A 27,067-nucleotide genomic window follows, 5' to 3' on the forward strand; every position below is an offset into this window, starting at 1 on the left:
GCAGATGAGTTTTTGCTCTTGTCCCCCAAAGCTAAAAGGCATTAGGCAGGGCGATGGATCCAATGGGTCTGTCAGCTTCCATGCACTGCAAAGACCCCAAACTGGCCGCCAAGGTGGGAGTTCTGAGGCTATGGAGTGTACAGAAGTGAGTACTCATGACTCTTTCAAAGTTAGGGTCTCTGAAATGTTTATATCGGGGGCTAAAATTAATAGATGGCTTGTTTGGAGTAGGCTTGCCAAAATCCCACGTTAGAGCAGCTCTCAGTGTAAGGCATTAACATGTATTCCTATAGCTCTTTGGCTGTTTTTACTTGGGAAATAGACTGGCCAAAGTTTTCCATGAATTTCAAAGAACATTTTTAAGCAGGAGTAAATAGTAAATAACCTAATGAGAAACATTTTGTTTTTTTAACAGCATTGAAAACCCATGGGACAAAGATAGGTCACTTCTTCCGGACATACATGGAAACTCAGAGAACCTTTGAATTAGAAGAGGGATATGAATTTTTCTGTGATTATTTTTGGAATTCACCAAGATAAAATGTCTAAAGACTCTTAAAATGGTAGTCTGTGAAACAGACCACACCTCATTCTAGATGCACCTCCAGACATTTAAAAGAACTTTTGAACCCTAGGGGCGGTCGGGTCTTCAGATGAATGTTCTCGGGAGCCAATCAATGTATCCATAGCAACATATCACCAAACCAAGTAGGGACTCTACCCCCTAGCGACGAGTTAGAGTGCCGTGACATTATATTTGCTTAATGTAATTGTCATCATTATGTTGTCACAGTCCCAGGAACCTGTAAATTCTTTGCAACTTAGCAGACAGTCCCGACACCTCGTCCTCCTTCCAAGTATTGCTGAGGCTCCCCGAGGAAGGTCTAGGTTTCACAAGTCTCTTCTTGGTGTTTGCTCGTCTCTTCCGCCGGGTCTCTTACAACCAGTCTGCACCAGCTGTTGCTGGAGTTGTGTGGGCTGTCCCTCCCCGGCATGCTGTCCAAAATCCCTCAACATGGGAGGGAGAGGAAACCTCCGTCCTCACTCTGAGACCAGGCTGCGTGCTTGTCCTTGGGAAGAATTCCCTCCTCTTGCTTTCATATGCTACTTCACTAATATTTCTGAAAGCCTGAATTTCTTCAGTCTTCAGTGAGACGGTAAGTCTCAGTAAGTAGCCCACCTAGGGCTCAGGACACCCAACATCACCTTCTATCCAGCACAAGGTAAAGAGCAGGTGCCCTAATGTGTGCTCTGGGTAATGAGATCTTCAGGTGAGTACATACCTGGGCAGAGGTATACACAAACATCTACTAAAACACCTATTTTTTAAGGATTTCTCATAATCCACATTTACGGTGTGTCTGTTGTGGGAGGAAGACACAAAGATATATCAAATTACAGCATGAAAACCAAACTTAATGTTATTTTTTAAATTTTTATTGAAGTTCGATTTGCCAATAGGAATTTAATGTTATTCTGGAGCAGTCAGCTATGGTGTCTTCTCCATGAGCAATGGACAAGAGTGGGTATTACATATGCTTATGTATATCATACATATACTTTATATACATTATGTCTCATTTACTTTATATACTGTGGTAGGTTGAGTAATGGCCCCCAAAATATCGAGGTCTGAGTCCCAGGAACCTGTGAAATCTGGCTTATGTAACAAAAAGGACCTTGCCGACGTGATTAAATCAAGGCTCTTGAGCTAGAAGATGACCATCTTGGATTGTCCAGGGAGGCCCTAAATGCAATCACCAGTGTCCTTGTAACTGGGAAGCAGAGGGGGGAAAAGGTGATGTGACCTTGGAAGCCAAGATTGGAGTGATGTGCTTTAAAGATGGAGAAGGAGTAAAGAAGCCAAGTCCACTAGAAGCTGAAAAAGTCAAGGAAATAAGTTCTCCCCTCAAGCCCCCAGAGGGAACCAGCCCGGCCAACACTTTGGCTTTAGCCCAATAAAACTGAGCATTGGATTTCTGACCTCCAGAACTGTAAGGTGACACCAAACTCTCCTTAGGATTACTGCCTTCAGCCCACCCTGGAGATGTTAGGTCTCTACACCCCTCAGTTCTGCTTCTAGAATCAGCTTGGGGAACTCCAGTGTCAGTTCTTGCTGCTTCTCAATTCCAGGCCCACGATTCTGGACTCCCTCTGCTGCTGGACTGCAGGCCCCAGCTGCCAACCCTGCCCTGTCACGCTGAAGACGCCCGCCAAGTTTCCCCTGGGGGACATGACATTTTGGGGGCAGGAGATTATTGTTATTTGCAGGAAAATGAGATAGATGTTTGGATTTCTTTCCACTGACCTCGCCATACTGCTTACCTCAATGGAGATAATCCATAGGAGTTGACAGTCTAAATCCTCTTCTCAGAAGAAGTTTCCTTAACGCCGGGACACCTGCACCCCGATGTTTCTAGCAGCAATGGCCACGATAGCCAAACTGTGGAAGGAGCCTCGGTGTCCAACGAAAGATGAATGGATAAAGAAGATGTGGTTTATGTATACAATGGAATATTACTCAGCTATTAGAAATGACAACTACCCACCATTTGCTTCAACGTGGATGGAACTGGAGGGTATTATGCTGAGTGAAGTAAGTCAATCGGAGAAGGACAAACATTATATGTTCTCATTCATTTGGGGAATATAAATAATAGTGAAAGGGAAAATAAGGGAAGGGAGAAGAAATGTGTGGGAAATATCAGAAAGGGAGACAGAACGTAAAGACTGCTAACTCTGGGAAACGAACTAGGGGTGGTAGAAGGGGAGGAGGGCAGGGGGTGGGAGTGAATGGGTGACGGGCACTGGGTGTTATTCTGTATGTTAGTAAATTGAACACCAATAAAATATAAAAAAAATAAAAAAAATAAAAAAAAATAAAAAAAAAATAAAAAAAAATAGAAAAAAAAATAAAAAAAATAAAAAAAAAAAAGAAGAAGTTTCCTTCATGGTTTAAAGAAAACCCATCTCCTCTGCATCTTCACGGCTTGGAACAGCAAGAAGCCAGCTGGGAAAAGGCAGGCCAGCGCTGCTGATCCCTTCTCCTTCCAAAGTCTCTCGGAGCCACCATCAAGAATCATTTTCCTGGAGAACTTAGCTCATTTGGAACTGAGATTGCTTCTGCCTTGGTGGGTCCCAGTGGAAGCATTTTATTCATGCAGATAATGAGCAGAGGCAGCCGCTGGCTTGTTTGCGTGCTTAGCTAATGGCAGTGCTGTGTTACTCCCCTTCCGTGCCTAAGGTCCTGCCAGAGGGAGAGGTCTCTGGGGCTCACCGAAGAAATGTCAAGAGCATGCTGTTCAGCCCAGATTCTGTTTGCAGCTACCCCCTCCAAGGCTTATGGGTGTAACAAAAAATCAATTTGCTTTGTTTTTTTTGTACAAAGTTTTACCTTACTTTGCAGTTTGAAAATCCAGGGATTCTATAAACACAGTCACTGCAGTTGATATCATTGTTTTTACCATGTAATTTTCCTCATTCATTATTTATTTAACAAATACCTATTTAATGTTGACTATGCACTAGCACCATGCAGGGACTGGGGGATTCAACAGTGAAGGAGACAAAACTCCAGCCCTTATGGGGCTTATAGTCTAGATCAAATAATCAAGCAAATAAGAGCACTTACATAGAGATGTAATTTCTGACAGGGGTATTATGAAAAATGGAGAGCAGAATAAAGGGCCAGTAAGTGACAATTCATGGGATGAGACAGAAAGGGATTGGAGGTGGTTTAGGTTGGGAGGTCAAGGATAGCTTGGCTTCTTGAAGACTTGGCTCTGCAAAGATCTGGCAACGAGCTTTATCAGCAGAGGGACCAGCACGTGCAGAGGCCCTGACGTAGGAGCAAATTTGGTGAGATGAGAAACAGCAGGAGGCTAGCAGGGCTGGGATGAGTAGGGAAGAAGTGACCAGAGTTGACTTTGGTGAGGAAGCCTTACATCAGATCATCTAGCTCCTCATAACAGTGTGAGTTTTATCTTAAATGTGAGGGGAGTTTGCTAGAGAGTTTTGAGCAAGGAATTAAAATTAGGACTTTAAATTAGGATTTCGAATCAACCACTCTGCCCATTGCACTGGACCAGGTTTGGAAGCCAGGAGACCAGCTGCAAAGCTATCACTTGCTCTACTTTCTGGAAGATTCCCATTCCAGGAAAATCCAGAATCTAGTGATTCTATTTCCACTTATGCTTCCATATTTGTAATCGCCAAGAAGATTCTTTTTGTTCTCCTTATACTCTATAGCATTCTTTTCTTGTTTCTGACATGAATTCCTTCTCTTATATTCCTTCTCTTATATTTTAAAGGATATTACTTTTTGAAGTCTTATTTTCTCTGAATTGTCTCTATTACTAACAGGTGTTTATTTTATTTTATTTTTATTTATTATTACTTTTATGGCTTAGTGGTTAACAGCACAGATTCAAACCAGATTGCCTGGTTAAAAGCTTCCCCACTTCCTAGCTGAGTAAACTTGGGCAAGTTACTTAACATCTTTATGCCTTAGATTCTTCATTTTTCAGTGGAGATAATAATAGTATTAACTCAAATGCTAGTTGTGAGGATTAAATGAGTAATTGCATAGAAAATCCTTAGATCAGTGTCTCGCTCCTATATGGGCCTAATAAGGGTCAGCTCTTACTCTTCCTATGTGCTTTGGTTTGCCTGTTACAGCAAATGTTTTCCTCACATTTCTGGAGATTCTTGCTTCTCTGTTCAAACTCAGGACACTTAACAGCCTCAGGAGACCTGGTTTGATCAAGTTGAGGAGATTTTCTTTGTGATTTCAACAGCCAAGGGCAAACAGCTCACCCTGGCCTCCAGCCTAAGAAAGCTTGGAAAGTTCTACTCCATGATTTCCCACATTCTTACCCATGAGGCTGTCATCTGTCCTTGGGAGAGCAAGTTGAGTGTCTTTTTTTTTTTTTCTTCTCTCACAGTAGGCTAATACCTGAGGGAGGCACCTCATTCTACTTAGTCAGTTTTCAGAAAGAGGATAATATTCCCCTGAATGTTTGAGTAACATAATAGATATTTCCTCTCAGGAAGAAAATCCAACCAGACAGTGTGTATAAGACAAAGCAATACGATGGAATACAGGGGATAAATTTGGGGGAAATGGAATCAGTGGTAACCCAACCAACACCAGGATCAAATAAAACACATTAAGAAGAGAAGAGGAGTGCTATAGCACGACTGGCCAGGGGTGGAGTGGAGGAGGAGAAATGATTTGGAAAGTTTTATCTGCTGAAGATTTTATAATTCTGGACTGTGAGTATTCTAACTATGAAGATAAGTTCTTGTAATAGCATGTCTGGAAAGGCTTAACTCTTGATTTTGCTGTAATTCAGAACAATAGACACCTACAAGGCTTGGTGTCTTATCAATATCTACCTGCCGGCGCAAAAAACACTGAGGCGTAGCCCTGGCCAAGAGCATCCCTGGTACGTTGACCTGCAAGAAACCAACTCTCAAATGGATAGTGGGACATCTGAATACCCCAATGGCAAAGGATGAACCTCAAGTCCTATCTCTCTATAGAAACAAAAATTAAAAAAAAAAAACAAAAATTAATTTCAGATGGATCAAAGACTTAAAAATGTTAGCAAGAACTATAAGGATTCTAGAGGAAAACAGAATATCTCCAAAATCTTGGGGGGGAAGAAACAGATTTATTAGGACAGACATGAAAACTATAACATAAAATAAAAATTTAATACATTCAATTCATCAAAATTAAATATTTCTACACATTTGAAGGCATCTTTAAGGAAATAAACAGGCAAGCCACAGCCTGAGAAAAAAATATTTGAGAGAGATATATATATCTCTCTCAAATATACATACATACACACACATACTGACCAGGGCTTGGATACGAAATATATAAAGGACTCCTAAAATTAACAATAGCATGACAAACAGCCTAATAAAAAATAGCAAAAGACTTGAACACATCATAAAAGAAAATATACAAGTGGCTAAAAGGCACATGTAAAGGTTCTCAACATCGTTAGATATTAGAAAAATGTAAAACAAAACCAGATGATGCCAATTCCCCCCAACAAGAATGGCTAAGGTACAAATATTGGCGCTACTCTACATTAGCAAGCATGTGAAGAGGCTGCAGCTCTTGTACATTGCTAGTGGGAATGCGAATTGATACAATCCCCTCCCTGAAAATGCTGACTTCTGGGTCCTTCTCTGTAGCTTTCCAAAGAAATGGTCCCTCTAAGCACCTCCATCGCCACATTCTGGACCACCAAGCAAGTAGAACACACAGGTGTATGTGAGCGTCGTGCCCCTACCCTACCATATACGGGGGAAGGATGTCTTAGTTACTGTGTGTTTGCTAGAAAGATGTGAAGTTGCCATGAAACATAACCAATCTAAAGCTGACTGTGACTGCACTGTCTTTCACCATTTACTCTTATTTTCTCCCTTTTCAAACTACACTGTGGTCTCTTTATTTCTGAGTCTCCAGAACCTAGTACTGTTCCCAGATTATAATGAGGCATAATAACTATAGGTTTGGTCACTTTCATGTGAAACCCACATAAAGGGAAGGAAAGAAATTGGCAGAAATGTCACCTGTTTGTATTATTCATTAATTAAAAAATATATTTGGAGCTATTATTTCTTATTGAGTTATTATTATTTTTTTCCCTTTTTTTCCTCCTCCTCAGATTTTTTATTTACATCCAAGTGAGTTAATTCACATTGACACTGCAACTGTAGCTAAAATTGACATCATGTTCTAAATAAGGGACTAGGCAATTCTTGTATGAAATATAAGTCTGGTATGAAAATTAAATGCTTATCAATAACACTTCTAGGGAGCCATTTCCTTCCAAGGGGCCGTTTGGTTTGCATTCTGGGTCACTGCTGGGAAACTGAAGTCATAAAATTCATTTATTCCATGTGACTTGTATTACTTCAAGTTTCAGAGTTGGAAGGGACCCTGGAGACTACTTGGTCCAATTCCCCCCTTTTTCAATTGAGGAGATTAACCCCAGATGAAGACCACACAGCTACTTGAGACTTGGGATACGAATCTGGTCTTGCAGCTTCTGGGTCATTGTTTTCCCTTTACCTCAAGTAGGTAAGAAGAGAAATCCTGGGGATGGATTATTTTGGTGGTGGTGGGGGTGTTGGGGGACCAAGTGTCAGCTTTGGGGGGAGTAGGTTTATTACAGACCTTCCCAGAAGCCCTGTTCCTCAAAAGTCAAGCTATGCATCTTCTTTCTTCCCGTGTGTGTTTTGGTCAAGTGGTGGGAAGGGGGTGCTGGATACTAAAGGATCTAGAGAGAATGAAATTCAGCAACTTGTTTCACACAAGAGGAACCGAAACCAGAGGTTAAGCAACCTCTTCCTCCTCCTCCTCCTCCTCCTCCTCCTCCTCCTCCTCCTCTTCCTCCTTCTTCTTTTAGCAACCATCTTCACCCTCCTTCTTAGCGAGAGCTAATTCTGTTGAAGCTGATTTTGAATACCGCACTTAATCACGATCTCTGGGCTATGTGCCTTATGGTCACGAGGCTCTCATTTCACTGATTGATAAGGCAGACAAATAGAGATGTGGTGCGCTGTGATGAGAATTTTGGCAGGAAATGAGATGGCCATTACCACTTGCGGCTCTCCTCTTTCTCTCTCTGCAAGGCTTCTTTTGAAATCTTCTTGTGTCGCCTTCCCATCGAGTAATTTAGCAGAGCTTCATTTAAATTGTGCTCATCTGCATTAATTCTCATAATGAAGAAGTATATTCCCAACTGGACTGGAACAAAGCCTGTGGTTACTTTGTGCCTTCTGCACCGTGTCCATTCCCCGGGGGGGGCCTGAGATCATCATCAGTCAGAGTAGGAGCAGAGGAAGGAGGCGACTGGCAGGAGCAGGCCGTGGATTAAATGGAATAACATAATATGTGCCCTGAAGCCTAGCATGTATTCAACGTTTGTGAGCTCCTAGTACCGTTGCCCTGTTATCATGGAGCACGATACAGCAAGTCCTTTAACCAGTCTAATGAGTTACTGTTTTAGTCTGTACTTTTGTTTTAAAATCTGAATATTGAATTGTATTTTATTTATTTATTTACTTATTTATTGGATATTGAATTTTAATTCTAAACAGTTATTTGATCTTCTGTAGGAATGTCATAGGGGTAGAACCTTCTGGAACTGACATCAGAATGACTAAAATGAAAAGGCCCTTTTGACCACGCATCCTGACACACAACCTCCGAGGGTGGACAAGTAGGTAGTCAAGAGGCACCTGTATTGTCAACAAAACTCAAAGACAACCTACAGAATGGGAGAAGATATTTGCAAATGACGTTTCAGATAAAGGGCTAGTTTTCAAGATCTATAAAGAACTTCTTAAACTTAACACCAAAGAAACAAACAACCCAATCATGAAATGGGCAAAAGACATGAACAGAAATCTCACAGAGGAAGACATAGACATGGCCAACATGCACATGAGAAAATGCTCTGCATCACTTGCCATCAGGGAAATACAAACCAAAACCACAATGAGATACCACCTCACACCAGTGAGAACGGGGAACATTAACAAGGCAGGAAACCAAAAATGTTGGAGAGGATGCGGAGAAAAGGGAACCCTCTTACACTGTTGGTGGGAATGTGACCTGGTGCAGCCACTCTGGAAAACTGTGTGGAGGTTCCTCAAAGAGTTAAAAATAGACCTGCCCTACGACCCAGCAATTGCACTGTTGGGGATTTACCCCAAAGATACAGATGCAATGAAACGCCGGGACACCTGCACCCCGATGTTTATAGCAGCAATGGCCACGATAGCCTAACTGTGGAAGGAGCCTCGGTGTCCATCGAAAGATGATGGATCAAGAAGATGTGGTCTATGTATACAATGAAATATTACTCAGCTATTAGAAACGACAAATACCCACCATTTGCTTCGACGTGGATGGATCTTCACTTATGCTGAGTGAAGTAAGTCAATCGGAGAAGGACAAACAGTGTATGTTCTCATTCATTTGGGGAATATAAATAATAGTGAAAGGGAATATAAGGGAAGGGAGAAGAAATGTGTGGGAAATATCAGAAAGGGAGACAGAACGTAAAGACTCCTAACTCTGGGAAACGAACTAGGGGTGGTGGAAGGGGAGGAGGGCAGGGGGTGGGGGTGAATGGGTGACGGGCACTGAGGGGGGCACTTGACGGGATGAGCACTGGGTGTTATTCTGTATGTTGGTAAATTGAACACCAATAAAAAATAAATTTATTATTAAAAAAAAGAGTCACCTGTATTGTTCCCAACACATCTGACCTGGCCTGGGCTCTGCTATGCAGGTAGAGGGTCATTTGCTGTACTGAGGCCCGCAGAAGTAGAACATCCAGCGGAGGAGCCAGTTCGGCCATATTGCGGAGTTTGGGGAAGGCCTCTGATGGATTCAGGTGCTCAGCTGAGGACACAGCTTTGCAGAAAGTGATGTTCTCTCTGCACACAGCCTGTGAACCTTAGCCCGGCTTTAACCAGCAGGAGTGAACTAGTGAGCCAGACTCCCTGTCGATAGCTGGGGCAGACAGGTCTCACCCTTGTTTCTCCTCAGGAGTTGGCCTGGGAAATTTTTGTCTCGGTGGAGACAATAGCTCTGGATATTTGCATGAATATGTTATTGAAAGGACACCTGGGTGGCTCAGTGGTTGAACATCTGCCTTCGGCTCAGGGTGTGATCCTGGAGTCCCGGGATCGAGTCCCACATTGAGCTCCTTGAAGGAGTCTGTGCCTCTGCCTGTGCCTCTGCCTCTCTCTCTCTGTGCCTCTCAGGAATAAATAAATAAAATCTTTTTAAAAAATGTTATTGAAATGTGTGGGGTGAAGGGCAGATAATAGAGGAGACCAGACCTTCACTGGATCATTGGCATGTGTAGCTTAGGCCATTCTAGGTGCCTGGGACCAGTAGCTCAGTGATTTTACTTCAGTCCTTACAATTTCAAGAATTCTCATGCTCTATGTTGAGGCTTTTGCTACTGTGGCCCTTTTTATTATTTTTCAACAAAATCCCTTACCCAGATATAAAAGAACTGTGTGTGTGAGGTTTCCTCCCTATTAACAAAAATGCACCTTAATCCTTTCCAAGAGATCCCATTTTCCTTGTACAGTACAGATGAAATGAAGTAACACATAGTAACACATATGCACTCATAATGTCTCATGTTCCCTTGGAGTCTCCCTTTGCCCATAAGGAACATTCTGGAAATGCTAGGGTTGTTGACTTAGTACTTTTCCTTTGACCATGCTCCTCCTACTCTCCCTCTCTTCCTTTTATTCTTGCTCCCTCCTCCCCTCCCCATGATCATTTTTATTATTATGAGGATCCAGTTTCTTAGATAACAGAAGAAGGGGTAGCTAGAGAACTTATAATGCAAATGAAAGAAAAAAGCCAATAAATCTAAGAATGAGGTGAAGTGCTAGAAAAGCCCAGTAGGGTAGGTACCAGAGTTTTAAGATGGGCACTGAGTATGGGAGACAAAATGTTCCTAGGGTGTATCTCCCATCTACATGGAATATATTGAAGATGGAAGAGCTGAAGAGAGAGGGTGCTTAAGATGTTTGAGTCTGGGGCAGTCCGGGTGGCTCAGCGGTTTAGCTCCTGCCTTCGGCCCAGGGCGCGATCCTGGAGTCCCGGGATTGAGTCCCATGTCAGGCTCCCTGAATGGAGCCTGCTTCTCCCTCTGCCTGTGTCTCTGCCTCTCTCTTTCTCTCTCTCTCTGTGTCTCTCATGAATAAATAAGTAAAATCTTAAAAAAAAAAAAAAAAAGATGCTTGAGTCTGGACTAAGAAGGTGGCTCCTCAAGAGATGAAACAATATTTAACTTGAATTGCTTTTAATGACTATTTCATCATCTGTTTTTCTTTGAATTAGGTGGTATTTTTGGACTTTGGTCCTCAGATTGGGAGGAATTATATTAATGTTCTTCAAAAAACAAAAACATAGTGAACCCATCCCTGCACCAAGTGCAGAAACCTTGTTGGAAGAGAGAAGGGTGTCTTTCAATGAACACTCAGAAGTGTGGCCAGTGCCATTGTGTCCTGGCCTCACCTCCTGCCCTCAGAGTCTCTCGTCTTTGGGAGCTAGGAGAACAATACTGGAGTTGCTCTCCCTGCTGCAGGGCCGCCGTGCTTCAAGGCTGCTGATGACACTTTGCTGAGTGTGCAGACGTACAGTCCCCGGCCAAGAAGCAACGCATGCCATCGTCAGCCTGCCTCTCCTCACTCAACTCCTCTCCTGATGGTGCTCCACAGACTGCAGGAATTAAAGTCTTCACTGAACCCAAAGAGTCAATTAGTCTAATAGAATGAAGGAAAAGAAAAATATCAAAGAACCTAATAAAATTTCAGAATATGTTGAAAAAGCCCATTTTTAAAATAATAAATTTATTTTTTATTAGTGTTCAATTTGTCAACATACTGAATAATACCCAGTGCTCATCCCGTCAAGTGCCCCCCTCAGTGCCCGTCACCCAGTTACCCCCACCCCCCGCCCTCCTCCCCTTCCACCACCCCTAGTTCGTTTCCCAGAGTTAGGAGTCTTCATGTTCTGTCTCCCTTTCTGATATTTCCCACTTAGTTTTTCTCCTTTCCCCTTTATTTCATTTCACTATTATCTATATTCCCCAAATGAATGAGACCATATAATGTTTGTCCTTCTCGGATTGACTTACTTCACTCAACATAATACCCTCCAGTTCCATCCACACCGAAGCAAATGGTGGGTATTTGTCGTTTCTAATGGCTGAGGAATATTCCATTGTATACATAAACCACATCTTCTTTATCCATTCATGAAAAAGCCCGGTTTAACCGAAAAAGAGACATAAGGAAACCCACAACTGTAGTTGAATATTTCCACACTTCACCCTTAGGAATAGATGGAACAAGTAAGCAAGGATATAGGATACTCAAACAAAAGCATCACTTATTTTTACCTAGTTAGTAATTATAGAAAGAACAGAATTCTCACAAGAACAGAATACACAGTCAGGTGCACATTGGTCATACATCAAAATACACAATATTCACAGGAAACTTAGAAGAATCTTAATTATATAAAGTATATCTTCTGAACAAGTTGAACTTAAAATAGTAGAAACATACCTGAAACATCCTTAAGTAATTGAAAACTAAACAATGCACTTTAGGTAACCCATGGATGAAAGAAGTCGCAAAGGAAATTGGAAAATATTCTGCATTGAATGAAAATAAAAACACAGCAGTAAAAGCAGTGCTTAGAGGGAAACATATAGCATTAAATGTTTATTTTGGAAAAAAAAGGATCAAAAGTCTTAGATGGGTCATTTAAGCCTCCAGCTTAATAGATTAGTAAAAGAAGAGTAAATGTAATAATAACAGGAAATAATAAAAAGTAAGAATTAGTAAAAATTAAGAGCAGAGGTTAATAAAACAGAAAGCAAAAATACAATAGAGGAAAATCAACGAAATAGTATCTTGTTGCTGTGAAAAGCCAGAAGAGTCACCCTGACATTCTCGCGTGGACTGATTTGCACATATCCATCATACGCAGACTTTGACAGATGCTTAATTTTGTTGCTGTTCCTCTTTCCGATTCTATTCCTGGGGGATCAGTCACACCCAGTGCAGCGAATTTAGTTGTTGGAAGGTTATAGCTTCCCTCTGTGTGCCAATCCGTATCGGTGTCCCTCCGCAGTACTGGCCAGGAGGAATCGATCAATCAATTCCTCTTGGAATTTGATTAAGATCAAATCTTAACCACTTGCCAGACCTGAGAGATGGTCCTGGATGATCATAGTTAGTGACTAGCTTTAGAAGTTACCAAACACCCAAACTTGGTTTTCAGAGACTTCCCTTTACAGGGATGATGTGCAAAACTTGCCTATTTTATACTCTTTTAATGGCCTCACAGACATTCCAGACTTCTGGCGTCCAGGGAAGACCTTTGAGTCTCTTCTCCCCTCATCCCCAATTTGTTTTGGCTCCCAGGCTTAAACGCGCCTCAGTAAGTGACGTTACTAAATACCTGTTGTCTGCTGTACGTAGGAGAACACCAACGTGCTCTCTCCTTCTTCATCTCCCTCTTTTAATCCAACAGCAAGACCTGCGTCTCCCATTTCCAGTATAGATCTGGGATCTGTGTCTCCATTCCTATTGCCAGTGCTGTGGTCCAGTCCACCGTGATCTCTCCCCTGAGCTAGGGCAATAGCCTCCTCCGTGGTCTTTTCACATCCCTCCTTGCCTTCTTCCAGTCTGTTTCCGTCACAGCAACCAGAGTGGTCTCTTACATACACAAATCAGGTCATCATACTCTCCTCAAATCCCCCCTTGGTTATGTAATGCTCTTAAAAATACTTGAAACTTCTGATTAGGATCATCAAAGTCTTGAATGGTCTGACATTTACTCATATCACCAAAGTGATCTCAATCTGCTTTCTCTAGCCAACCGTGTGCATGTTCTCATTGGCCTTTTCTTCTCTTCCTGGAGCATGTTGAGTGATCTTCCAGGGATGTTGGCAATCCCATTCTCTGCCAGGAACATGTTCTTGGCCACCACACCAGCTTCCTTGATAGTATCACTTTCCAGGGGAGTGTCAGCTCTACCGAGGAGCGTTCCTGACCATTTTAAGTAAGTTACCTTCACTCCCACCCTCATCACCACCCTGTCATCTCACTTTGTGCCCCCCCCCCCCCCCCCGCCGCAGAGTTTGTAAGTGCCACGACAGTGGAAGTTCACACCCATTTTGCCCGCCATTATGCATGTGACATCTAGCCAAGTACCTGGAAACCAGCAGTTGTTCAGTAGAGACTTCAGGGCCCTCGTGCCTATTGTCTCCTGTTTTGAAGAACTCTTCCCTCATCTTCATAGGTTCTGCTCCTTCTCGTGTGTCCCCTGGGCTCTGCTCACCAGTCACCTCCTCAGAGACGCCTTCACCCTGTAAGCCTTCTCACTACACCCACCCATAGCTCTCTTTTCCTTAGTTAAGCCTTTGCTATCTTTATTCTTCCCACCTGATGTTACATGACATCATCTGTTGTTTATTTACTTGTTGATTGTCCATCTTCCCCTGGAGAATATGACTCCACAGAGGCAGGGACTTTCCTTAGTGCTATTTCCCCAGCTCTGAAAATAGTGCCTAGAACACAGCAGATACTTCATAGATATTTACTGAGCAAATGATAGAGAAAGCCAGGCAAGGTCATGCTTAATATCATAGTGAAATGATTGTGAAGATTAAAAAATGAGCTGGCACTGAGGCCCAGTTAAACCTTAAGCATTTGGGATTTTAAGCCCTTGCTCCTGGCTCCACCCTTGCGCCGTAAGATGAGCAGAGGAAATGATCCAGAGTATCGGCCTCCTTAATTCTTTCTAGGATCCCATGTATTTTCACTTCACTTTGGCGGCTTTGTGTGAGCTTTGCATTCATCTTTTAGCTGTTGGGAAGAAAAGGTAAAGTGAATGGAAGAATGAACATTTAAATGAATAAATGGGGCCATTCCTAGTGGATGCTTGAAGGTGTGTGTCATTTTTCACTTGTAGAGTCATAAATGGCTTGCAAAGCATTATTGACATTCGAAACAAGAATCTCCCAAATCTGGTGCATGACCGATCTATCTTATGTCTATAAGAAAAAAATATATGTTTTAAAAAAGATACCTCTCCGAAAAACCCAGAGAGTGTTACCCATATTTATCTCAAGATGCCTTCTCCCATTCATAGAACCTAGATCATTTCAATGCATCCTAATCGATATTTTTCAGAAGGTCACTCACAGGGGATTAAATTTGAGTGCTTGTGCATTCATTGTGCCATTCGTTGAGTCCTTACAGATATTCTGGGTTGATACTTGTCAAAACTGAAAGATTATTTTCAATAATCAAGGAGCTTATTTTAAATATGTTAATCTATTTTTCAAAAACTTTTCTGACTTAAAAAATGACAGGTTTCTGTGTAAATATATATCAAATGTGTATGTAAGAATATGCATGGATATATATATATACACACATATATAGACACACAAATCAATTGTAAGAAAACTGTTGTAACGAGTCAACACGTTTTTGATTATGAAACTTGATTGTAAAACATATATTCACCTGCTTGGTAAAGAACGGTCATAGGGAGGTGTGGCATTAGGTGTGTATAATCTTTTCTTAGAAAGACAAACTGTGTAAGTGCTTTGTTCTTTTGTCTTGTGTGTACTTTGACCCATGATTATTTGGTACAAATTCTTTTTTTTTTAATTTTTATTTATTTATGATAGTCACAGAGAGAGAGGCAGAGCACAGGCAGAGGGAGAAGCAGACTCCATGTACCGGGAGCCCGATGTGGGATTCCATCCCGGGTCTCCAGGATCGTGCCCTGGGCCAAAGGCAGGCGCCAAACCGCTGTGCCACCCAGGGATCCCTATTTGGTACAAATTCTGAGTTATTTCCCTTAGTAGGAAATAAACAAGACCACACATTTGTAAGGTGTCTGGCCAAGGTCATGGATATAGCCTAGAGCCCTGAAACCAGTTTTCTTGGGGCAGCTCTCACTGGGGCATGGAATTTGGGTGTACATCACACCCTGGCCAGTGAGAAGCAACCTTTTAGTTCCCGAGCTGATGTGCCAAGACCTCTTCTCTTGCTAGGGGTGGGTTGGAAGTGTAGACGTCAGGACCACAGGCTCCTTATGCTATGTGGGTCATTCAGCACCGTGCCCCGTCTTCCTGTCATGAACAGCTCGGGTGGTGAGACCCTCCTGTCGTTGAGCGGCTGCTCACCAGCCTCAGAAGGAAACGCACTGACATGAGCAAAACCCTCAAGGGGAAGAAAAGGGGAAACCGAAGGTGAGAAAGTAAGAAGGCTCTGGAACGGGAACGCGTGTGATGCCGAATGCCTCTTGGAATTAATTGCTACTGTTGGTTCCTGAGAATCTTTCAAGAGGATAGAAACTGAGGGGGGGAAAAAACGATAATGGAATCTGGAGTTTTTTTTTTTTAGCCTGAGGAAGCGAAGCTATAGGTGCCACTTAAATGACCAAGCACACTGGGTCAGGTTAAGATGCTGATTCTTCCCTGTCCCCCAAAGCCTGTAAAACAGGCTGAGGAAGCCCGAGTCCACAGGAAATATAAACCAGAACTTTTCCGACCTGGGGTTCCCAGCCAGGAGGTGCAACAGAATCACCTGGGATCCTCCTGCAGTGTACGCACACCTGGGCCCCCTCTCAGGCTTACTTCTTTGTAGGGTGGGCCGGAGAATCAGCATTTCAGTTTGGACTCGCCATTGGGTTGGCCCTTCCCTCTTCCTTCTTCATCTTTCGGAGCGCCGGGTGCCTTGGAAAGATCTTCCCAGTCTCTGTGGCCCTAACCTCCCTCTGGGCCTGAGGCTCGCCTTCGGCAGGAAGGTAGCCTCCTGCGGACCTGCCCACGGCGCAGGATCTGGTTGGAAGGGGACAGGTGCGAGTTATTTGTGATCATTGGCCAGTTTTCCCGAAATTATATAACAAATATATTCAAAGACGCCATTACTCTGACTAGTGGTTTTTTTTTTTCTTTCCAGGCATACTTGAGTAGGCACTTTCTTTGCTTTACTGTGTTAATAAGTAACTCTTCGTATGTGCTAGAAAAAAATCTAAACGTGAAAGCGTCTAACAGCGAAAGAATAAATATAAATAAATCAAGCGTAAGATAAAAAAGAAAGAAAGAAGAAAGGAAAAAAGAAAAAGAAAAAGAAAAAGAAAAAGAGAAAGAAAAAGAAAATGAAAATGAAAGAAAAAGAAAAAGAAAAAGAAAGAGAAAAGGGAAGGGGACAGGTGGTTTTCTGAAAGGCCAGCAGAGGGAGCCCAGAAAGGCGCTCTCCTCTTGCCGCGTGTTTCTGTGGCTGCGGATGTGACAAACTGGTAATTTTTTTCTATCATTTGGAGCAAATTAAACCAGGCTCCTAAGATCCTGAAATTTGGCAAGTGAGGGTGCCTGGCATTTCAGCCCCGCTTTGCCACGCGGCACGGATGTAACGCGCTGGTGCCGATGTGGACGTCCCCGCTGCCCCATGACCCTTTCTGGGAGGGTGACAAAGAGCAGAACCAAACTGGACTCCGGATTACAAGACAAAAGGCCAATACATTTCTCTTTGGATTTCTTTTTTTTTATTTCTAACTAAAGAATCCCGTTCCTTAGGGTGACGGTGTTATTCTTTCTGAGAGGGGCCCTATTGGAGGCCTGAGCAAGCTCCTCTTGTTTGATCCTTACCCGGCTAATTACTTTAGATAAAATGAAGTGGGTGTCATGCTGGGTCTGCAGATGAGTCAAATAGGTAATATATAAATGAAAAGGAGAATCAGCCACAGAAAGGGAGGAAAAAAACAAGAATTCAACCCAGTTTTATTTTTTTTTTTTATTTCAACCCAGTTTTACAATTGCAAAGAGAAATGGAGATACTTAAGGGAAAAAAAAAAAAACGAATTATAAAAGAAATGTGCTGATGAATAGAATCCTTTCAGGTCCTGAGCAAATGGAATAATAACAATAAGTCTGTACTAGTGGGGGAACTTGGGATTATTCCCTGGGTATTGGTGGGAAATGATGACCAGACCGGAAAGGAGCATAAGTATTACTTGAATCAGAGCCCCTATTCTTCAGATGGTGAATGAAATAGCGATTTTAGAGTGAATTGGGCTAAAAATAGCTAGAAGACTTTTCTTTTTTTCTTTCTTTTCTTTTCTTTTCTTTTCTTTTTTCTTTTCTTTTTTCTTTTTCTTTTCTTTCTTCTTTCTTTCTTTCTTTCTTTCTTTCTTTCTTTCTTTCTTTCTTTCTTTCTTTCTTTCTTTTTCTCATTCATTCACTCAGAAACCTCTGCAATGGGTCAGCGTCGGCTTTTCTGGATTCTGGTAGGCAAATGCCAGCCTAGGAGCTCTCAGAGTTGTTCTAGCTGAAGGACACACTGGGGTTTGGGCCTGTAGCGCCCAGCCCAGCTGGCTCCGGACACTGCCCACCGCCTCTTCCAGAAAGATGGTTCTGAGAGGCAGCACCTTGTCAAGAGGCCAGAGCCCCCAGGTTCCTGGCAGCTTCCCGAGGTTGAAATATATGCCCCCTGACGGGCGCTCGGTGGCCTTCTCCTGTTCTTCTATAAGCGGGTGTCACGGGGGGCTGACCTGCCCCTTGGGACACAGGGGCAGTGCCTTCAACTCTCTCATGACTCGGCCTGTGGGAAGTGGCCCGTTGGTCCCGCAGGCCGACCAACCTTACGTTATCCTCTGAACATCCTCGGCCTTCTGTTTGTCTTCCTAGGTTGTCGGGGTCGCCCCATGTCAAAGGTGGAACATTAGCCGCTTTAGTTTCCACCGCAACACGTGGCCACGACTCACACAGTGTGGATGAGGCTCCTGGCTGAAGACGGTCCCGCGGAAATGACGGGGAAGGTCCAGGTGATCGCAAACCACAGCCCGTCCCTCTCAATCGTGCCATTTTTCTCTCTTCTTCCTCTCCGTTCTCCGCTGGATTCCCTGAGGAGGTCCAGCGGTTTCTCCGCTTATTTGCAGAGCATTTCACCTTTTTCTCTTGAGCCTTGGTTCTGGGCTTCATGGTGGCCTGTGCTGGTGGTGGCGGTAGCGGTGGCGGTGCTGGTGCTGGTGGCGGTGGTGGCAGCCTGGAGAGGAGTGGAGGTGAACTGTTCCCTGGGTTCTTTTCAAATTATTTTTCAAAAGGGAAGCGTGCCATTCTGAAGGCAAATTTTGGTGCAAACCGTTGGTTAATATTTTGTCAACATCCCCGTGATGGTTTTAGGTCAATTACTGGAATCCTTGAAAGATAACCACTTCATGTGACTCAGTTAAGCTTGATTCACAGCCTTGATCTTGAGAAGTCCATGGAAATGGCTGGTTGGAGAAAGGAAGTTGAGACCTTTTAGTAGGAAAAACATGCCTATAAAGGTTTTGTTATTAAAGAATAGTAGTTCAATAATACCGATGAAAAGAAAAATCCAATCCATTCACATGAGCGCATGAGCATAATAAAATCTATCGTCACTTCCTTTCGTCCCCCTCCTCTCCCACCTGCTTCCCCAAGGTCGCCACTTGTGACCATTTCTGCTTTTACTTCTTCTGATGGTTATAATCATGACTTCCCTGAACGAGCGGGATGACTAAGCTTTGAGCGTGGGGGCGGGCTGTGCGCCCCACAAGGCTTAACTTGAAACACGTGGGCAGGAAGTCACGTTAGAACCGCTCAAAATGCCAAAACAGGATGGGCCCTCTCCCCGCGGGCTGGGTGCCCAAATCCAGTGATCCTTAAGCCAGCGCCATCAGCATCATGTGGGAGCCCCGCAGAAATGCAGACTCTCCCGCGCACCCCGAGATTCACGGAGTCGGAGCCTTTGGGGGTAGAGCCCAGAAATGTGTTTGTTTGTTCTTTTCTCACAAGTTCCCCAGGCCTTTCTGATGCCCACTCGAGTCTAAGGAGCTCGGCTCTGAGGCACCCACAGAAAGCCCATCCCTCTTGCTAGGGACTGGTTCAGGGCTGCGCGTGTGGCCCTGACCCGGCTAAGGAGATGTGCTGGGAGGTTGGCCTGGAAGGCTTCCGGGAAAAAGCTGTTGCTCGCAGACAAGAGGCCTGGAAGAGGGGGGCCCTCCTCAGGCCTTGTGCCAGAGGTTTCCACGTCTCGCGGGGAGGGTGCAACTGCCGCCGCCGTCCTGTGGTCCTGATGCACTGAGCAGGGGACCCGGGAAATGGCAAGACTCTGCAGGCCTCCTGCTATCCCGGAGCTTCCCAGAGCTCCGAAGCGAACCGTCCCGGAAGCGTCCGACCCTGGACGGTGTGGGGGGGAGAAGACAGGACAGCGAGCCTCCGCCACCGTTCACTCCGCAGGCATCGTTCGTTCTCCTGCCCCTGCTGCCCCTGCTGCCCCGTCTGTCCGGGCCGTGTGCTGGGCCAGGGCCCCTTCTGGCCGGTGTTTATCCTCCCTGTGACTACCCGCGCCCGGTTCCCGGAGATGCCCGGGAGCCCTTGGCCTGCTGAGTCTCTGCTCTGTCCCCTTCTGCCCCGTGGCCTGCGAGGCCGAGAGGCCGCGGCGGGGGGGGGAGGTTGGGGAGGGCCGGAGGCCGGGGTGTTGCTTTGCTCGCCCCTGCTGACGAGCGGTGCCCAAGTCAGTAGAAGCGAAGATGCAGCGTACGGAGGAGGAGGGGAGCCGGCTGCCCAGTGGGGTCTCCTCTGCAAGGTCCGGGGAAGCCCTGGGGACCCATGCGGAGGCCGCAGAAGTCACTCTTACCCCGACCTGCTGTGGCCGGGAACGGGCGGCGAGGCCGCGGCCTCAGGTTGCTTGCACCTGCCTGGAGCTCGGCCCAACGGCCTTCCCTCCCGAAGAGTGACTCAGAAGACGCGGACTGCGGGCCCTTCTGCTTGATGATTCTCCACGACCTAAGTTTCCATCGTCCAGCATATGACGACGGAGCACGTACACACAGTGCTCGCTATTCCACCCCAGCCACGCCACATAATCTTGAAGTAGCACTTACTTTGGTGAGAAACCACTGTAGGGTCTCTAGGGCCGTCTCAGGCATCTGTATTCTGGTTTTTTAGAGTTTTCTGACCTAGACTTCCTTCAACCTGATGTGGTTTTGCCACAGCTGCTGTTTCTCTTTACTCTCCGACCCTAGTAGGCCAAAACAATACGTGCAATTCTCTCTTTTTAAACATCAGAATGAAAAAAATAAAATAAAAAAGAAATAAACGTCAGAATGTGACCCTTCTGTTTGTCTACAGGTGCGTGGCTCGTGTGCGTTCCTTGCTGCTTCTCCTACACGTGGGTGCATGTCAATCGGCCTCGTGCTGCTTCTAAGCAGGGAGCCCCCTTGAAGGGTGAGGTTGGGCAGGGGCGCCATGATCTGGCCTGAGGGTGGTGAGGCTTTGGCTGGTTCCAGAACTCAGTCGATTCACTCTTTTTTTTTTTTTTTGGCTTCAGATTCTTCCTCTGCAAAAAACAGAGATTAATCACAGCCCCTGACAGGTTTGTGGTGCTGAGTCCTGACAGGGCTGGTCGGTAGCCCCGGCAGTGTTGTGGAAGTAAAACCAGAGGTCTGAAGCATAAACAAGGCCGCTGTCACCACCACCGAGAGAGGGAGCGGCCACTCGACCTTCAGTGTTTCACCTAAGAACCAGACGCGTATCCTTACAGTTTTTCTTGTCAAAATGTTTGTCATCTGCAACGTCCTCAAGAGGACGATTTTGGTTTCTTTAAAAATGGGGGTGAAAATTTGAAGGCATATTTTAAAGCATTCTATGTGCAGAGAGCTTTAGGATCCCCCACCCCTCCCCACACACTTACTCCCATGTGATTTGACAGGTTTTAAATTCTCTTTCCAAATCCAATTACTTAATTTTAATAGAAAAAGCTCTGTTTTTTTTTTTCTTTGCACTCCTATTTCGTTGGTTTCAACTAATCAACTTCATCATATGATTAAAATATATGATTAGGGTAAGTACAGCTTGGATCACCCTGGCATGCATTTGCTTGGGAATGGATCCAACCGAGAGTATGTACAGTTCACTTGGTGGGAGTGGACGTGAATGACGTGCTGCCCGTCATGAGCGCTCTGCAGACCTGGGCACCTGTCAAGGAATTTTGCAAAGACCCGGATAGACTTGGGAACTGCCAACGGACAAGTCCACTGGTGGAGACTCTTGTGTGCCAATCAAATGTGCCCCCTTCGAAGTGGTCCCCTGGACCCTGGCCGCTCAAACTGTGGGGACCAGCTGCACGGGGTCATCAGGAGCATGTTAGAAATGCAGAAACTCAGGGTTCACTCCAGTCCTTCTGAGTCAGAATCTTCATTTTTTTCAAAAAAATTATTTTATTTAAATTCAATTAATTAACATATAACATATTACTTATAAGTTACGGTTTCAGAGGTAGAGGTCAGTGATGACTCATCAGTCTTACATAAGCCCCAGTGCTCATCTCCTCACGTGCCCTCCTCAGTACCGGTCACCTGGTTTCCCCATCTCCCCCTGCCCCCCGCCCCTCCAGTAACCTTCAGTTTGTTTTCCATGATTAAGAGTCTCTTACGGTTTGTCTCCCTCTCTGATTTCATCTTGTTTTATTTTTTCCTCTCTTCCCCTGTGCTCTTCTGTTTTGTTTCTTAAATTCCACATACGGGTGAGACCATATGATTATTGTCTTTCTCTGACTGATTTATTTTATTTAGCGTAAAATCCTATTGCTTCTCAGCCTTTTGGCTAAGATCAAGTGTAATATTTGTTCTTACCAGAATCTCCATTTTAACAAGAACCCAGGGAAGTCTAGGAATCACTACTCTAGGGTCTGCTTTAGGGCTTCTGTTCTCACTTCATACACTCTCTGGGGGGAGCTCATCTACTTTTGAACCTGGTATGAAATAGGCAGGTCATAAATATGTGATACCCTTGTTCTGAAAAAAAAAAAAAAATGAGAAAGGTTGTTTTGTTGGAAATTGCCTCCAGAGCCAGCTTATGGGCCGCCCAAGAAAATAAGTTTTATAATCGTATACAACGAGTTTCTGCTTGCTACTGTAATAAATCACTACAATCTCAGTGGCTTAAAACAACACGGATTGATTCTTAGATGGTACTGGAGGTCAGAACTCCAAAATTGGTCTCACTGGGCTGAAGTCAAGGTGTCTGCAGGGTGAGCTCCCCCTGAAGGTTCTGAGGGGACATCTATCTTCTTCTTCCAGTTTCAATTTTTTTTTAATTTATTTTTTTAAAGATTTATTTGTTTATTCATGGAGACAGAGAGAGAGAGAGAGGGGCAGAGACACAGGCAGAGGGAGAAGCAGGCTCCATGCAGGGAGCCTGACGTGGGATTCGATCCCGGGTCTCCAGGATTATGCCCTGGGCTGATGGTGGTGCTAAACCTCTGAGCCACCCGGGCTGCCCCTTCTTCCAGTTTCTAGAGGTCATCTGCATTCTTTGGCTCATGGCCTCTCTCTCTCTCTCTTTCTTTCTTTTTCTTTCAAGATTTTATATATTTATGAGAGAGAGAGCAGAGGGAGGGGCAGAGGGAGAGGGACAAATAGACTTTGTGCTGAGTGCTGAGCTCCACATGGGGCTCGATCTCAGGACCCCCAGATCATGACTTGAGCTGAAACCAAGAGTCAGACGCTTAATGGACTGAGCCACCCAGGTGCCCCTCATTAGCCCCTTTCTCACCTTGTTCCATAATCACATCAATCCCCCCCTGCTTCCTTCTTATAAGGGCCCTGTGGTTACACTGGACCCACCTGACAATCCAAGACGGTGTCTTCATCTCAAGATCTTTGACCCAATCACATCCGCAAAATCCCTTTACCCGTTCTCATGTTCTGTGGATTTAGCATGTGAACATCTTTAGGGGTCATTAGTCAGCCTTTTTACAACCTAGTTGTCAACTATTGCCTAGAGGAAATTTAGCATTATTATTATTGCTATTTAACAATGGCTGCTGTTGTCCGGGAGCTTCCCATACAGGGAGCCTAATCTTTACAAGTCTAGCCCACAGTCGGTATCATCAACTTGTCCTTGTAGATAAGAAGGGTTCAGAAATCACAATGAGATGGAGCAGGGGTTGCTCTCGTGAATCCAGGTCTACCGAGCGCCTCTTGGCCCCTGGCTCATGTCACCAACATAAGCACCTGATGTATTTCCAAACTTAGCACGTGAGATGTCAAACAGCCCAGGTTTGTCCAGTTACCTGTTATGTCTATTGGTCTAAGGTTCATGCTTATTTTAAGAAGGAGTCTTTAAATGTAATGCAGCGACCAAGGTGATGGTTTTGGTGAAAAACCCTTGCAACTTCCTGCTCACTATCAGCTGACTGATCAGGACTCATTTCTAGAAATCACACACCCAGACAGGGAGGGTCCCCACCTTAAAAATCACAGGAGCCAGGCAGAAATGTTGCCTGGTGGCAGGAGGTGGTTTGAGAGATGCCATTTTGATGAGATTCTATGATAAAGTGCAGCTCAAACTTTTGGTGGAGCAGAGGAGTGAAGCTGGGTCAGAACAGAGCTTGTAGACGTGGAAATATTTCAAATAGTTTTCCTAAAAAAAAAAATAATAATAATTATAACAACTCTTCTCCTTGCCCTGGAAGCTTTGCTATGGGCAGAGATCAAATTCCCCTCGGTTCTGTGGCCGTAATCACTTTGTTATTGGAATCAACCGGAAGAGCACCTTGTTGCCGCAGAAGGACCAGTGGGTGCTTTCAGCATTTCCCCACCTGCCACATTCAAAGGTTCTCTAGTGAGGTGGGCAAAATCTATGTGGTTTTAGAAGGTGTGGGCTATTGTCAGATACACCCCCGGCCCCTGCCAGATGTTTTGGAAGATCTGAAGTTGATCTTAATGGACTCCTCTGTTTGGCCAGTATGATCTTTCTGAGCAGAAATACATTTTTATGGAAATCCAGCTATGCTCATGGATGTGACTGAATGCAGAAATGCTTAAGATACCCTCAGACTCCAAAGCCTTATTCTTTTTTCCCTCATTCTTTCCCCCAGGGTCTGGAACCACACATGAAGCTTCCCGATGGCGACTTTAATACCAGCGTCATGTTAACAGACAGTTACGTTTCAGACCACAGTGCGTGCAAGTCTTAATTGCACCGGCTGCTCAGAATTTAATAAACAAAGCTTTTTTTGAACCACAGGTACAGCGACAGGTAAAGCACGGCGACTCCCTTTGTGAAACTGACCAAAGCTCGTTTCCTCTTTTTACCGGAAGAACTGACCGTCGGAGATCAATTCCTTGCTTTATTTTGAATTTTATACTTTATTTCAAGCGTTCTGGGGCGTATTTTCTGACCATAAGATTTGCAACAACTCTTGGGCAAAATACAGATTTCTAACTCGGCCCTTCAGTGAGTGAGTATCTCACTGGCCCACGCCTCGGTTTTCTTCTCCGTAAAATGGATGAACAATATTCGCCCTATTGACACGAGGGGGAAAATGTATTCGTAGCATACGGTCCACGGGAGGACAGAGGAGACCACTCACAGGGTGACCGCAGTGTCTGTCGCCAGAAGAAGCCCCGAGAGGGCAGGTCACTGGCCCCAAGGAGCGTTGGTGGTCTGGCGGTCGTGTTGTCGGCTGTGGAACCAAAGAGCCCTGGAGGGAGGGTCCTCAGAGCTCCTGATTGTGGATGACGTGTAGGGCACTGGGGCCTGGGCTGCTGCATTTGACCCTTTGGCTTCTCCTCATGAATGTGAAGGACTGGGGGGTGCGGAATGGCACCAAAGCATTCGCTGGGAGAACAGTTCTGCACCATTATGCTCTGGGGCCATCTGGGGAAAAGACACTAGACTTTCTAAGGCCCCCACCACAGGAATCTTTGCATGGACTCTTTATGCGGCTGACAAAGGCCCAACAAGCCACAGTAGGGGTTAATGCAGGGCCTCTTGTGGCAAAATGAGGTTTCTAGACTGGCTGGTCCATGGGGGCAACACACCTGGCCTCAGGTTGAGCCGGACTCCGAGTGGCCAAGTCTGCATACCCGTGTGCGGTGTGTAACTTCCCAGAGACCCTGGATGCAAAGTTGAACCCCCCTGAGACCCCAGGAGCCGTGAAGGCTCAGCCTCACACACGGTAAGAGCCCAGACAGGATGCGTGCGGCTTCCAGGCCTCTACCCGGGGAAGCGTTAGGAGATGAAGGATAGGGGAGGCTCAGAAAGGATGGCCACCAGCTTTTTTGATGGATGAGAAATGGAGCAGCACCTAAGTCTGAAACCAGGGGAGAATATGGACAGTCTAAAAGGGAAAGCAGCTCCGCAGGGTCACATGAGTGTCATCTGTCTGGGTGCGTGGCCTGGTTGGCCTGCATAGGGCTTGTGCTCAAGGCCAGGAGGCCGCATCTGGGCTCGAGAGCCTGCAGGGCAGCCCCCTCCGCACGGCACTGTGGCTGCAGGTTACCAGCAAGGAAAGGCTCGGCGGGGCCAAGGTGAGGAAGGAGGGCGTGGGTCGATCCGAGGGACAGGCCTTCCGGCGGGCACAGTGCACCGGGCCTCTCGGGCAGCTACTCCAGGACCAGCTCCAAACAGAAAGCCAGTGGGCTTCCCCGAATCCCTGAGGGGCCTGCAGAAAATTATAGGAGTGAGCTACATTTATTGGGCACCTGCTAGTGGCGATTTGTAGTCGTCGGGACCGGTGTACGGGGGGTAGATCTAAACCTGGAGCCGTTCCTGTACGGAGTGTGACCTTCCAGAACCTGGTCAAGGAGGAAGGTGGGCAACAGGGCCCCCTTCTTGTCCTAGGCTCCCGTCTAGGGATCAGTGAGCAAGCCCCCACTCCCTCCTGGTTCCCAGGGCTTGGAGGGGAAGAGAGTGCCACTGCAGCTTGACCCCATCAACATATTTTGGGGTCTGTCGTGGGTGGAGTGCTTCGGGACTTGCGGAGGGCCCGTCACAAATGAGACTCCCCTGCCCTAGGGAGACCCATGGGCCCTTGAATGTGAGGATCTGAGGGATGGGGGATGGACGAAGCTGTTCCCTGGTCCCCTTGGTCGGGTTGTGCTGCAGGTTGCTGTGACCTGCCGTCCCCCTGAGCGCGGGGACGGGGCGGAGACAGGCACACTTCTGCCTGTAGTCTGGGAGGGATGCAACCTGAACGTATCCATGTGCTTTGGGTGATTTAACTAGTACCCTCTCTGGTCCCTGGCGTCCCCTGTGGTGGGGGGATGGAGACTCCCCACTCCGCACAGAGCCCATTTCCCCCTGGAGATGGATCATCGGGCTCACTCTGGAGGAAGCGAGAGGCCCTGGCTGGTTGGGCAAGGGCACTTCCAACGCTGGCACATGGGTCAGGTGGGGCAAAGAGTCTCGCTCTTTCTAATCCAGGTCCAAGGGAACTATGCGCTTGATGGATGAGCTGCTGGGGTCGAAGAGCAGAGCTGTGAGGTGGGCAGAACTGTCCAGCGGGTGACCCGAAGGCTGCTCTGCACAGCCACGAGGGGCGGTTGCCTCCTTCCAGGCGGAGGTTGAGACTCTTCCGGCCTCAACTTCCCACCACGCTGGGGCCCCCAGTTCTCCAGGCTGTGGGTTGCTGACCTTCCTCCCAAATTCCCTAAACA

At 45.6% G+C, this 27,067-nt stretch overlaps 1 pseudogene; it reads left to right on the plus strand.

The window, feature by feature from the left end:
- The first annotated feature begins 22,206 nt into the window (after positions 1-22,206).
- LOC144324431 (U2 spliceosomal RNA) lies at positions 22,207-22,367 on the plus strand (annotated as a pseudogene).
- The last annotated feature ends 4,700 nt before the right edge of the window (positions 22,368-27,067 follow it).

The sequence above is a fragment of the Canis aureus genome, chromosome 11 (assembly GCF_053574225.1).
Source record: "Canis aureus isolate CA01 chromosome 11, VMU_Caureus_v.1.0, whole genome shotgun sequence".
NCBI lineage: Eukaryota > Metazoa > Chordata > Mammalia > Carnivora > Canidae > Canis > Canis aureus.